The 12,473-nt window shown below is 37.5% G+C and overlaps 1 long non-coding RNA gene across 1 annotated transcript; it reads left to right on the forward strand.

The window, feature by feature from the left end:
* Positions 1–2,006: 2,006 nt before the first annotated feature.
* On the forward strand, positions 2,007–3,269 carry LOC114147182 (uncharacterized). The gene is made up of 2 exons (XR_003596033.1): positions 2,007–2,502; positions 3,197–3,269. It is a non-coding gene; the product is annotated as an uncharacterized LOC114147182 (long non-coding RNA).
* The last annotated feature ends 9,204 nt before the right edge of the window (positions 3,270–12,473 follow it).

Consider the following 12,473-nt stretch of genomic DNA (forward strand, 5'->3'; position numbering starts at 1 on the left):
GTATCAGAAAGCAGAACAGATTTCAACCTTGGAAATAAGTTAATACATGGTGTGCGGCTGGTCCAGCTGATTTGTATTCATGTGCTTGATCTGGCCCGCAATTTGATGTACGCTCCGCTCTGACTGCACCAAGCAGGAGTCAGACTAAATCTTGCTTATATACAGTATTCATCAGGGACAAGGTCATGAATATTTGATGCATGTACCTATCACCCAGCCTATCATATACACCCAAACAAGAAACAAAACTGCCACAGCTTGCAAACTCTTTGCCTTATCAGCTCTTCTACTGTGACCTGGCAGGAAAGCATTTGTCTGCAGCATTTCCTTTGAATTACTGTGACGACGAAGGAGGGGAGAGTCAAAACCAAAGCACATTCTGACCTTAAGTGCTGGGATGGTTTAGTACATGAACTCATCTGTGTAATTAAATTTATGGTAGACTTTTGAAATCCTACACACAGTCATATTTTTTACTTTGATCTATCATGAAATAATGCTGTTAACTTGGTAAAGTATCTCCTTTTTCCCAGAATATTACATTTATAAGCAAATGTTTTGCAGGAGTACGTCACTGTCAGAACTAAGCAGTGGAAAGACCTTAAGTTCAGAAACACTAATTTCTCTTAAATATTTGCAGTCAAGTGATTTATGTCGACTTTGGTGTGAAAAACTGCATACTTTCTGTACGGCAAACAAGAAAACCGAGTAAAAATGTCAAGCTAGCTTTGAATTATGAACCATAACCAAGTAAGGCCATGTATATGTAGCAAAGACTAGCTAAAACTGGTGCTGAATTCAGGCATATGTACTTTTCCTGGACTTTCTGTTTTTGCTGGTGTGCAAAAGGACGGTTGAGTTAAGAGCGACGCAATGAAATCAAATGAAGAAAAAGAGAAATGAGTTTGCAGGTTTACATGTTTGTAAAATTCTGATTGAAACATAAATCTAAGGTTTTGTTTCTTTTAGTTGTGTTGTTTCTAGAGAGGTGGGTGATTCTTTTTGTGGGATGCACTCAGCATGTCAAGGTTAAAACTGACTGACAGACCATCACTCATGTTTAGGGCTAGTCAAACGCAGTGACAGAATGAAGAATGGAGGAGCTGATAAGACAACATTCAATGCCGGCTGCATGGATTTATTATTAGCATTTCCAATGCAAATGTGGGGTCTGATTTGTCCTTGTTATAGCAATGAATTATACCCTGCACACAGTGTCTTGTGTTTGTAGGAAACCTACTGGTTACTTCTAGTTAACTTTTATGTGTACTGCTGTTAATATTTAAAAAACTGGGCAGGTTAGCGTTTTGTCTTGTCAATTAAGCATCAATAAAAGCTAATTTTGTAGCTTATTTTACACAAGCAGCTTTTTACATCTATTGTTTTGAACGTTGTTTGGTATGGTCCTTCATTCATCTAATGAATCTGGATTTTCACTAACAATCTGTTTGAAAGCTCTGTAATAACTCAGAGAAAGAGCAAGACATTGGCTTGTTGAAAACTGGCAGTATGTGTCAAATCGGAAATATATTAACGAGTGATGAAGCTCTGTTTCAGGTGAAACATTATTGTAGTTTTCTTAACCTGATCAATCACCTATTGGGACAACGTAAAAAGGCTGGCCTAGAGAAACTCCAGAAACAAAAGTATTTTCCCCTGTAAAATCCATCCTGTTGTTTTATTTTTTGGTCATATGAAAACGTTTTAGATCATAAAACAAATGTAATTAGAGTAAATACAAATGCAGATAATTGATATTTCTTTCCCAAAGAAGTCAACCCAAAATTGAAAACAAAGTCGCTGGCACCTTTTATTAGTCATCTGTGTTATTGGTTCAGTTTCCCTGATTAATGTCAGACCTGTAGAATCAAGAAAGGGATTGAACCCTTCTAAGAACTTGAAGTAGGCCAAAATTTTAACAAATTTGTCCAAAAATATTTAAGTTAAATAAAATAAAAAATCAGAGAAATTATTTTTCTTTTTTTAAAAAAGAGAGTTTTCCAGATTTCCTCTAAAAAAATACGTGCTTATTTAATTTATGTAACGGCTACAAAAAAATAAACCAATCGGAGATCCTTATCTGCGGTTCCTAGGTAGAATTTGTTTCCTCAGGAGATTTTTTCTGGTTCAAGCTAAAAATCAGCCAATCTCGTCTTGTATTGCAGTCAGTGGGCGGGTCCTTTCCCTTCCACAGGCTGTTAGCTAACCTAACGATTTTTCTATAAGTCTGTAGATGTAACAGTTGATAAGTGTTCAATGCGCAGATAATGTAGCCCAAAACTACAGATGTATTGCAGATTTTCTTTTTGTTGTTGTTGGCCTTTTTAAAACCACGATTAAACCATAAAACAATCGCGGTGTTAAAGTTGGCTGCTTCGGTCCTGGATGCCGTGTGGAAAAAAAAAGAAGCTAATACTAAAGGTTTAACGGTCACTTTTCAAAACATATCCGTGGAGTGATGACCAAATGGACGGTGTGGGTTTGGTTTCATCAGCGTTCATGGTGAGTAAAACCAGTTTTGTTTGTATTTAGTTGCGTTTTTTGTTACTTTGAATCAGACTGTTTTCAATGGCTTTTTGAGTTTTTGTGTTGTTCTGTGCGGATCTCTGGGGTCCTTCACATTGATTCTTAATACATTTAACGCGAAATTATATCAAGTTGTTCAATGTGCTTTAAATATAAAGTTTAAGAGTTTTGACTTTTATTGCAATGCTATTATGGGATGTTGGGACATAATTTCCCTAGCAGATAGTACAAGGTTATTTTATTTAAGGCTGCTAACAGTGCTCCCTCCCCCACTTCATTTTTTTATAAATGTTGAACATTTTCTTCAAGAAAAAGTCCGTTATTAATGTAAAACGTAAGACAACCAAATCTTACTTGGTAGGTACTGCATTTATAAATCTACTGAAAGCAAATGACTGCATTCCCTTGTAAGGTTGTAGTTCAGTTCTGCCGTTCATTTGGTTCCGGTGTTGTCCAATCAGCAGTGTCATCTCTGTTGAACTTTTTGTTTAAGCTACCGTAAGTTCATCTTTTGGTTCTATTCTGGCAAATAAACTAAACTACAATATAATTCTATGACTGTGGAGACTTTAACCAGAGCAAGTAGGTGTGAAATGAAGATACCCACTTTCTAACGATGCTTTTTATGCAATGTGACTCAATGCAAATTTATCTTCTTATGTCTTTATAGATTACAGTGAGACCTTTACATTTTGGTTCGTGGCCAGAACAGCTGTAACCTGTGCCAAGTATTAAAAAGGTATGTTGTTAAAATAACTTATTTTGACTAACAGTTGTAGATTATATATTTTTTTTCCTTCTTTCTTTTCATTTTTATAAACTCTGACATCAAAAGGCAGCCCGGCTCCTGTAAACCAGCCAAACTTACTACTGATATAACTATTTGGCAGCGATAAGAACTGTTGACATGTCTTTGATATGCAGCTAAGGTAAAAATATCCCCTTATACTTGGATCACAAGACAGTGTAAACTCAGTTTCTTTTCGCCATTAGATGCAAATGACACACATGACTTCATCCCAGACGTGGGTCGCCGTAAGGTGATACCTCTCATTTGCAGCAGCTTCTGAATTTCAGTAGACGTGAACAGCGTTCAAGCCAAAACATGCAGCTGTGATGTCAGAATGAGAAGCAGCTAATGTGCATTGCAATGGAGTTAAACACTTATGCAATTACTCAAGCAACGTTTTCGAGTGAACAGATTTCACCTGCTGACTCTGATCTTCAAACTGTCGGCTTTGGTATTATAACTCAGAGCTTTGAAGGGGTTGCTACATTTTTTAGACCTGTTATTGCATGTAAAGAGGAACATTTTTGCAGTAGAGCCTTGTTTTGGCAGCGCTTTAAGGACAGTTGTACCTGATGAGATTAGTTCAGAAGGGGAAGGCGATAAAAGATTATGATGAGAATAAGGGGAGTGTTGTTTTGATAGCAGGGAAAAGAGGTAAATATCTGTCAAAGTTGTATTATATCCTTCACTCTGAGCAGTGTAGGTAAACATCAGGTGTGACATAGAAAAACAGTCATGAAAGCCAGAGTACAAGTTATATTCACCCCCATAAAGAAACCCTGATCATTACCCTCCTCCATTTATTTCCAAAAAAGGCATCGAGGTATTCAGGACAGAGTTTGGAACATAAAATGCTTTTCAACCTGACAATTAAATTCAAAAAGCTGCCCAAGGAGGAAGCCTAGCATAGCGCTCCAGTTGTTTTTTTTCTCCCCCTCATAGTTAACAGTTCAGTTGCTTTGCCATTAAAAAAAATTAAATTTAAAAATAGCTACTTCATAAATGTAAAGCAATTCAGAGGAACAAGCTAATAATAGGGGTTATTATGTGATTGCTGTAGTTCAGTGTTGTAAAACTTGGACTTTTAGCTGTGAAACAGAAAAGCGATGGATCATTTTGTGTTCCAAATGTGGGTAGGAAGCATGTGAGAATAAAATTGCACATCCAGCAATCAGTTCTGTTTACTGTGGTGTAAACCTTTACAGTAAGAACCCCTTTATGCTTGTAAAAAAAAACCAACTTGTTCGACCCGGAGAAAATGTTCTTCCCTCTAAAAAAGTAAGATGTTGGGAAGTTAAGTAGCTCGCTCCATGTTCTAAATCTGGCTCCTCTAAAATAAAATGTAATGTTTGTTTTCTTTAGTGCATCCTAAATAAGCTATGGCACAAAGGAGAAAGCAACTCATTCTACAAACTGTCAAACTAAGAAAAAACTTTGGAAGTCATGTTATTCAACTTCCACTTAATAATATTATATATATTGTTATAATAATATTTTCAGGAGGATTATCAGACAAAATATGAATGAAATACTCATACTTTTTAATACAAAGAAATGTGTTTTATGTTCATATAATTGGGTATTTCTTGTTAAAAAATGGCTGAAAAGTTGATTTGGACACTGAAATATTAGACATGACAAAACACAAGGGGAAGATCCATATTAAACCAGTTGATAAAATTATGTGACACCATAAATTACTCAGCAATGTAATATGAAGCAAAAGGTGCAGAAGCACCATTTGTTCTTCCAGTTTTATTTAAAACACATTCTTATGTCCTTTAATCCCACATGTCTCTCACATTAATATTCAATGTAAATCCAGATATGTAATTTATAGTGAATTTTTTTCCCCCCTCACTTTGTGGTCATTCCTGCAGTCACCCACTTGGTGGAGCTGTGAGGTGGAAAAGCTACTGTTGCTGAAATGCATAAACACTCTAAATGTCAGGATTTATTTATGATTTATTTGCCACTTAAAGCTCATAAATACTTAACGTACTAAATATATGAGATTGGTAAGGCGCCTGTAAATCCAGGATGTGCTTGAAATGCTTCTTAAAAGATATTTTATGGCATGATCAAAGAGTGCTCAAAAGCCAAAGATGATAAATAAAAGAAGAAATATGAGAGGATTCTATCTTAGCTAACAAACCAAAGCTTTGTTCCTTCCTTTTAATTGATTGTACTGGTAAAATCTTGCTTGGTCTTAGATCAGCATGTAACAATCATAGTTAATTAAAACAAAACGGCAGTTTATACTGGTGTAGATTTGTGGATTATCACAGAAAAATGACGCATCGGCCCTCCGGAGCCGTTTAGTCAGTCCACACCTAACCCTACTTCTTCTTCTTCCCCTCCCTTTAATCCCCCTATTCCATCAAATCCTGCCACTCCCAATCATCACCCCCTTTCGAAGCCCCAACGAAACACATGCTGCTCACTACAAACACTGACACACTCACCCCTTCTGAAAATAAACACTCCAGCGCACACCTCCTGTTGTGTGTCTGACTCAAATCAGAAGCATTTTCACTTAAAATTCTTCTTTCCGAGCCGTGCAGCGTTTGAACTGTGACGCCCAGATTTAAAGAAGGCGCTAATGAGCTGCTTGAAGTTCAAAGGTTTTAAGGTGTGGAGCTTATCCTGATCCCGTAACCCAACAGGAATAAAAATACAGAAGGTTTCCCAGAACGCACTGTTAGAAAATCCTGATTTAACTCTCAACCTTTTCTTTTTCTTTTTTACAGTGGCCTGGTGTACTGTAATCGCTTTATGCTATCCAAAACATTAGTGCTGATTGCTAAAAACAATGTGTAGATCATTGGGGCCGCTTTCCAAGGAAACGACTATCGGTGGCATCTGTGTGGCCACGTTTATGTCGAGAAGAACCGCATAATGAGAGTTTGCAAAGACTAACTGGAGGAAATCACAACGAGGAAACGCAAAACCCCTCTGTTTAAACCAAAAGCACGCCAGCCTGCTTACAGAACGACCACTTACAGCAGACGGTGCCATTCGAGATCTATTTAGAGATTGCTTTACTAAATTGAGCATTGTGTGCCACTCAGGCACCAAGCTTCAGCCACCGCAGAACTTATGGTGTCTTGCAAAAGTGCTAACAGTTCTTGAAGTTTTTTGACAGTTACCTAAACCCACAAATTTCACTGTTTAATGAGATTTTAGGTGTTAAATTGACACAAAGAGTGCATAGTAGGTAACTGAAAGAAACATTTTTTGAATCTTTTATTAGTAAGAATCTGTGCTGTTCGCATTTGTATTCAGCCACCCTTACTCTGATACCCTAAAATAAACCCCAGAGCAAAAATTACCCTTTAAAATTAGTACGTAGAGTCCAATTGGTTGTAATTTAATCTCTGTAAAAATCCAGCTGTTCTGTGGTGTTTTTTTCTGCATTATGAAAACCAACTAACACAGCAGACAAGTCTGGGATAAAGTTGTTAGAAATTAATATCCTAAGCTTTGAAGATATAACGGTATTGGTAATTTCATAATCTGAAAATGGAAAGAAAAACAGCAAAACCACCAAGACACGGTTGTTAATCTAAACTCTCAGGCTGAACAGCGAGAACTCGTTGGTTGATTGACACATGGGATACATGTCGCCTGGCAAAATCAGTTTCTATACATAACCCAAAAGTAATGCAGAAAAAGGTGTTTCCACAAAGTACTGACTGAAGGCTTCTCAGAGTTTTAGTTGTAAAAATATTTTAAAAATTTTTTTCTGTCCACTTCAGAATTATGCTCCAATTTGTCTCTGAAAAAAAATCTCAATAAAGTAGAAGTTTTATTGTAGTTGGTGACGCCTTTTCTTTTTAAGGCGTCACCAACTACATTTGCACAACCAAACTTCATCTTCTTGTTTAATGATTTAATCATAGTACATTTAGCCCCAAAAACCATTCTGTGTAAATCTCTGCATCTAATTAAAAATGTAACATCCAAGGTCATCCATGTTTTTATGTTGAGAAGAAATTGATTGTGTTATCCATCTTTCAGAGTGTCCAGGGTTAGCTGAGGAAGAGGAGAAACACCTGCTTGTTGCTATTGTTCAGACGGTTTTCTCTAAAAATGTCTGAACTCTCCAACATGCTGCAGCTGGACATGGGAGGGGACTGTGAAACCTTTTGGCCTGTTTATTGTAGATCTTTTCAGTGCTGTTACTGACAGCAGATGTCTTTTATACACTAGCAGCATTTTCCTGCGGTGCTCTGATGTTGACATGAATATTATGGAGCTTTCCTGTAATTCTGCAAACCCAAATAATCTTCAAATTTTGTTGAGAATATGTTTAGCCAAAATGTGGACAGCTGACAACCGAGTTTGTGAGCACAAGAATGGGAATGGGGGAAGACTCGAAGGAGTTTTTTTTTTACTTTTCTTCTGGTCTCTTGTAGAACCATAGCTGGTGTTAAAATGACTCTTACTTCTGCTGTTTGTGGTCTAGGATTTTGAAAGCATTTTAGAACTTTAGGCAGCTTTGAAATGATCCATAATTACGTGAATTTCAGTGTTTCTTTAATTGAAATGTGACAGATTTATTGAAATATCTGGAACATAGGTTTTTTCATCGTTAAAGGAAAATGTTTTGGAATATATGGTAAATTCTATTTTTGTAAAATAACTTCTCATTTTAATTCAAGTCTGTTTCTGATTGGTTGATCAGTCTCTGATGATGTCTCCTTCCACAAAAGTGCAAAGTCTTGATGTATTGACCTTGTCTCCCAACTCAAAAATGTTTCTCTGAGTCAGAAAGAGGGCTGGTTAAGTTTTAGCAAATCTTTAAAGAATCTGAAATGTGTTTGATTAGTTTTTGAATTTTATTTACGGGATTCCTTCATTCTGAGATTTCGTCACCTGTCACCAAGCAAAATCTTGGTGTAGCAAGTTGTTTACCAACAACAACAATTATATTTTCACTTAAGGCCAGTTTGGTTAGCATAACCTTTGCACCCTAATAAATAAAATCATATGAAATGTGCCTTTTGCATTTCCACAGTGCGTAATTAAAGTGTGACAGTAAAGTTAATAATTAATTTTTAAGGGAATAAATGCCTCTTTTGACAGCACAGCAGGTTTTGTTTTAAGCCACATATGCAAGACATGAAACATTTTTAACCATGATTTGTGGAGCAGTTCTTGTGCTCTTGTGTGCCCCCTGCTGGTCTTGAGCATTTGCTTAGTTTTGTTTCGGACCCACGTTTTTGGGTGGCATTGTTTAATATACGGTAATCTTGTCAAGCATTTTTTTCGTTTACTTTAACTTGATTGTCGCTGGAAAGTAGATTTATATATTTTTTCCAAATTAGACTTCCTTACCTCCTGCTGGCTTTGGGTTTAGCCTGCTATTATCACCCCATGAAAAGTTCATAAGGGAAAATAAATAGCTGTGATGATTATGTCTTTGTACATGTCAAAACACAGGCCAAAAATGGCAGAAAATGTGCTTGATGAATCAAATTTTGTCATCCAACACCCCGGTGTTATAATTCAGAGCTAGCTGGTTGAACCACTACCTTATCAATTAGTCGGGTCTCGTTCTTCACTGAGCTTGTGCAAAGTTTTTCCTACTAGGTCCATTTGCTTCAGAAATGCATGTTTATGTCAGAGGTAAAGTGGTTCCTTTTTTCGCTGAACTTATAAACATTTTAGCATGCAATTAAGCATATTTTGAGAACCCAGTGAATGACAAACTATCTGGGACAAGAATGTAAATTCAAAATACTGGAGGAATGCCAACTGCCTCTTTAGTAATAGAGGGAAATTCATCACTTCAGGGGGAAATTCTTAATGCTTTAGATTTGATTACATCCAAATGTTTTGTTGTGTGATCTACCTTTGATGATTGGAATCATGTTCTCCTGTGTTATTTCTGAAGCTGGCTGTAAAACATCACATTGCTCAAAATACAAGCTGCTGAAATCGTTTCCCCCCCACAGCTGTAGTAAACACAAGTCTCAGTCGAGCTGAAACATGTTCTGCAACTTTGCCAAATAAAATCCAATGGGAAAGAGATTTTTTGTTTTTCTTTGCCCTTGAATATGCAAAAGTTTCCTGTTACCGTACATTAGCCAGTTTATTCTGTGTGACCCGCTCTAAACTGAACATGACTTCTGTGCTACCTTCAATTGCTGCAGTCACAGTTTACGTTTGGTTTCCAAGAGGTAATGTTGCCTCATTGAAGTTGAGCAGGAAGTCGTCTAAGTAGTGTTGTCTGGAATTTGCTGGAACATGCATCATGTGGGAATGACTAGAACTAAATGCAAATGTCAGTGATGGCTTCTGCAACTTTATTCAACAGAGACCCGGAGGGTAAAAATTGGGTGGTAACATTTAATTGGAGGTGAATTACAGCCTAAAGACTAGCACACATTGTTTGTTTTTAGTTATTTTGTTTTTTCCCAAAAAACAAGCAGAGCTATAATCCAAAGCCTCATTTTATTGAAAGTTGCATTACACTCCTCATGTGTTCCTCTCTTAAAACAAATCTTGCTCTTAGGTTTTTCCCACTGTATATACAGTAGAGCAGCCTCTACATGAAATAACCTGCTGAGTTTCACTGAATGCCAGATTCCTCCTCGTTTACTTTCATGCTGTTGAGTGGCATTGTCACGAACTGTTGTCAAGAGCTTTTCAGATTAAACCACATTCCCCAAACAGGCCTCATTTGCTTTCCCTTTACTTAGTGCTGTACCACACCAGTTTGTTGAAGTAAAACTTTCATTTTCCCTAACTAGAAAACTGCAAAGATGCTGTATCCATCTCATAAAGCACTTATTGCAGGGCAGAACACTAGTAGTTAGCCTGCGTGCACTAGTCTGCTTTGCAAAATAACTAAGAGTTCTTTAAAACCTCAAAGCCTCTTAAAGTTACAGTAGGTGAAGATAAGGCCATAGAGGCGTCTGTACTGTTACCTGTGGGAGCTTAGTAGTCAGAGTGCACCACTGTTTTTAGCAGGTGTACTTGTTATTGTCAGAGAGTGACAAGTTAAAAATGGACCTGTAGGTTTGTTCTGAGTCACATTAAACTATATGTCCTGGCATGATGGACAGAAAAATGTTCTGTCTACCATGATGGATGGAGACTAAAATAAAATTTTGTACGTTTGCAAAACAAAATGTGCTTATACAATGTCCTAAGTGCTTAAGACTTAGGACGTTGTATAAGCACTTTTTTTGTGACCTTCACTTTTTGACATTATTCTATACTGTAAACCAAATTTCAGATTATGCTTTTATTTCCTTGAAATGTATGGACAGTCAAATGTTACATTTTAGATTTTTGATCTCTACTTTTAAAGCATTATACATAGTTGTTTTTTTGGGGTTTTTTTAAATACAAATGTTTTTTTCCCATAATTTATATTAAGGGCTTGCACCAAGGATAAAAAAAATAGATTCCCTACAGCCCTGTCCACATTTTCTACACCTGATAAAAATAAAATTGGAAACAGAAATGTATTAAAGAAAAATTCAACCTTTAATTTGAGCATATTTATCTAGTGGACAAATAATCCACCAAAAATAATTTTTTATTTTATTTTATTTGCAAAATCACTATCACAATTGTTTACCAATATCTAATTACCTAAAGTCCCTTCCCCATTGTCAAGTCTCATTTTAGTTGGTTAGTTTGGTTCGGTGTGAGCCAAGTTAGGTCTGTCTCCACTGGCAGTGTATTCCTCAATATTGTGGGTGGGAACACAGGAATGTGGGTGGGGCATCAGCTTGCAGGAGCCATGGCTTCTGTTTGCCTGTACACTGCAGGGTTTGAGTTGTTGTTTGAAGAGTTGGCGAGATTCAGCCTTTTTTAATATAGTGATGTACTGTAAATCAGTGGTCCCCAACCCCCGGGCCGCGTACCAGTCTGTGGACCAATTGGTACCGGGCCGCACAAGAAATAATTAAATATTTCCGTTTTATGTGTTATTTGAGTCTGGAGGATCTTTTATTTTGAAAATCCTTTAATCGGATTCTCTAGGTTACGTCTTGCGCGCCAACATTGAGCCCACAAGCAGCAAAATGAGTAAGAAATAAATCAGATGTCTTTGGAAAGTTTCTTTGCAAAGGGGAAAAGGCCCAGAGAAGAGACAAGAGAATGGATTTATCGCGGACCGGTAGGTGACTCCCACATTCCAAGCCCTCTCTAAGTAATTTGCGGTGACCGGCTCGCTGATGAGGCATTGAAGCCTTCAAACCGCTTCGCCACATAGAGACCATGAGCATCCTGTGCATAAGCAACACTTTGGGTGTTATTGTTTCCCAGATGGGACCGTCTCATTGCAGAGAAAGAAACAAGCTCAGGGCTCCCATTAATTTCTCGTTATTGTGAGTAAAAAAATTTCACGGAAGTAAAATCTTCGTTTTTGTTGCGCATCTGTATCTTATTTTGAAGGGATGTTTAAACGTCACCATAGCGACCAGAGTTAGAGAGCGTTAGAACAGTGGTCGAGAGGAGAGGAGTAGAGCTTGTGAGTCTCAAGTCTGGTTCACACGGCATGATTTAAGAATTGTCGGCCAATTTTCCAAACCTCTGTGAGCACAAACGAGCCAATAAAAGTATAACAGGTTTGATCGGTTCGTATGTCCAGCCACACGGCAGGAGCAACACACCACACATAAACCGATTCCACTCACGAACATCCCGATTCCAGAAGAAAATACCTTAAAACCCCAATTTTAAGCGATAAAAGACCAAACAAAAAGAAAAGGCGTTGGATAAAAAACGGAGGGAGCAGCCTCTCTATTTGCTGCACTATGATTTGGAGGTGAGTTATTGTTTTGTAGTGAACGGTTTTAACTGAATAAACATCCATGTTTATTAAGCACATGATAGTTTCCACATATCATCTCCGATGTCCACCGGACTCTTGGTTCCGCCACGTCAGCTGTTTGGGATTCCCCTCCGTGCTTATGTCACCGCGTTTTCTGATTTGCTACCTGTCACATTCAACATGCTGCATTCTCGCTCCCAGTCAGGAAAAACCCCACATGCTTCGATAAAAGGGCCAAGACAATCCAACATGTTGAATATGTCCGATTTTAGATCATCCTGCAGATAATAGTAACTGCAGGATGGTCGGTTACTATTATCGCAACCTAGTCGACAATCTTAGAACTGGGAACGTTCATTAAGG

The sequence above is a fragment of the Xiphophorus couchianus genome, chromosome 6, assembly GCF_001444195.1.
Source record: "Xiphophorus couchianus chromosome 6, X_couchianus-1.0, whole genome shotgun sequence".
Classification (NCBI taxonomy): Eukaryota; Metazoa; Chordata; class Actinopteri; order Cyprinodontiformes; family Poeciliidae; genus Xiphophorus; species Xiphophorus couchianus.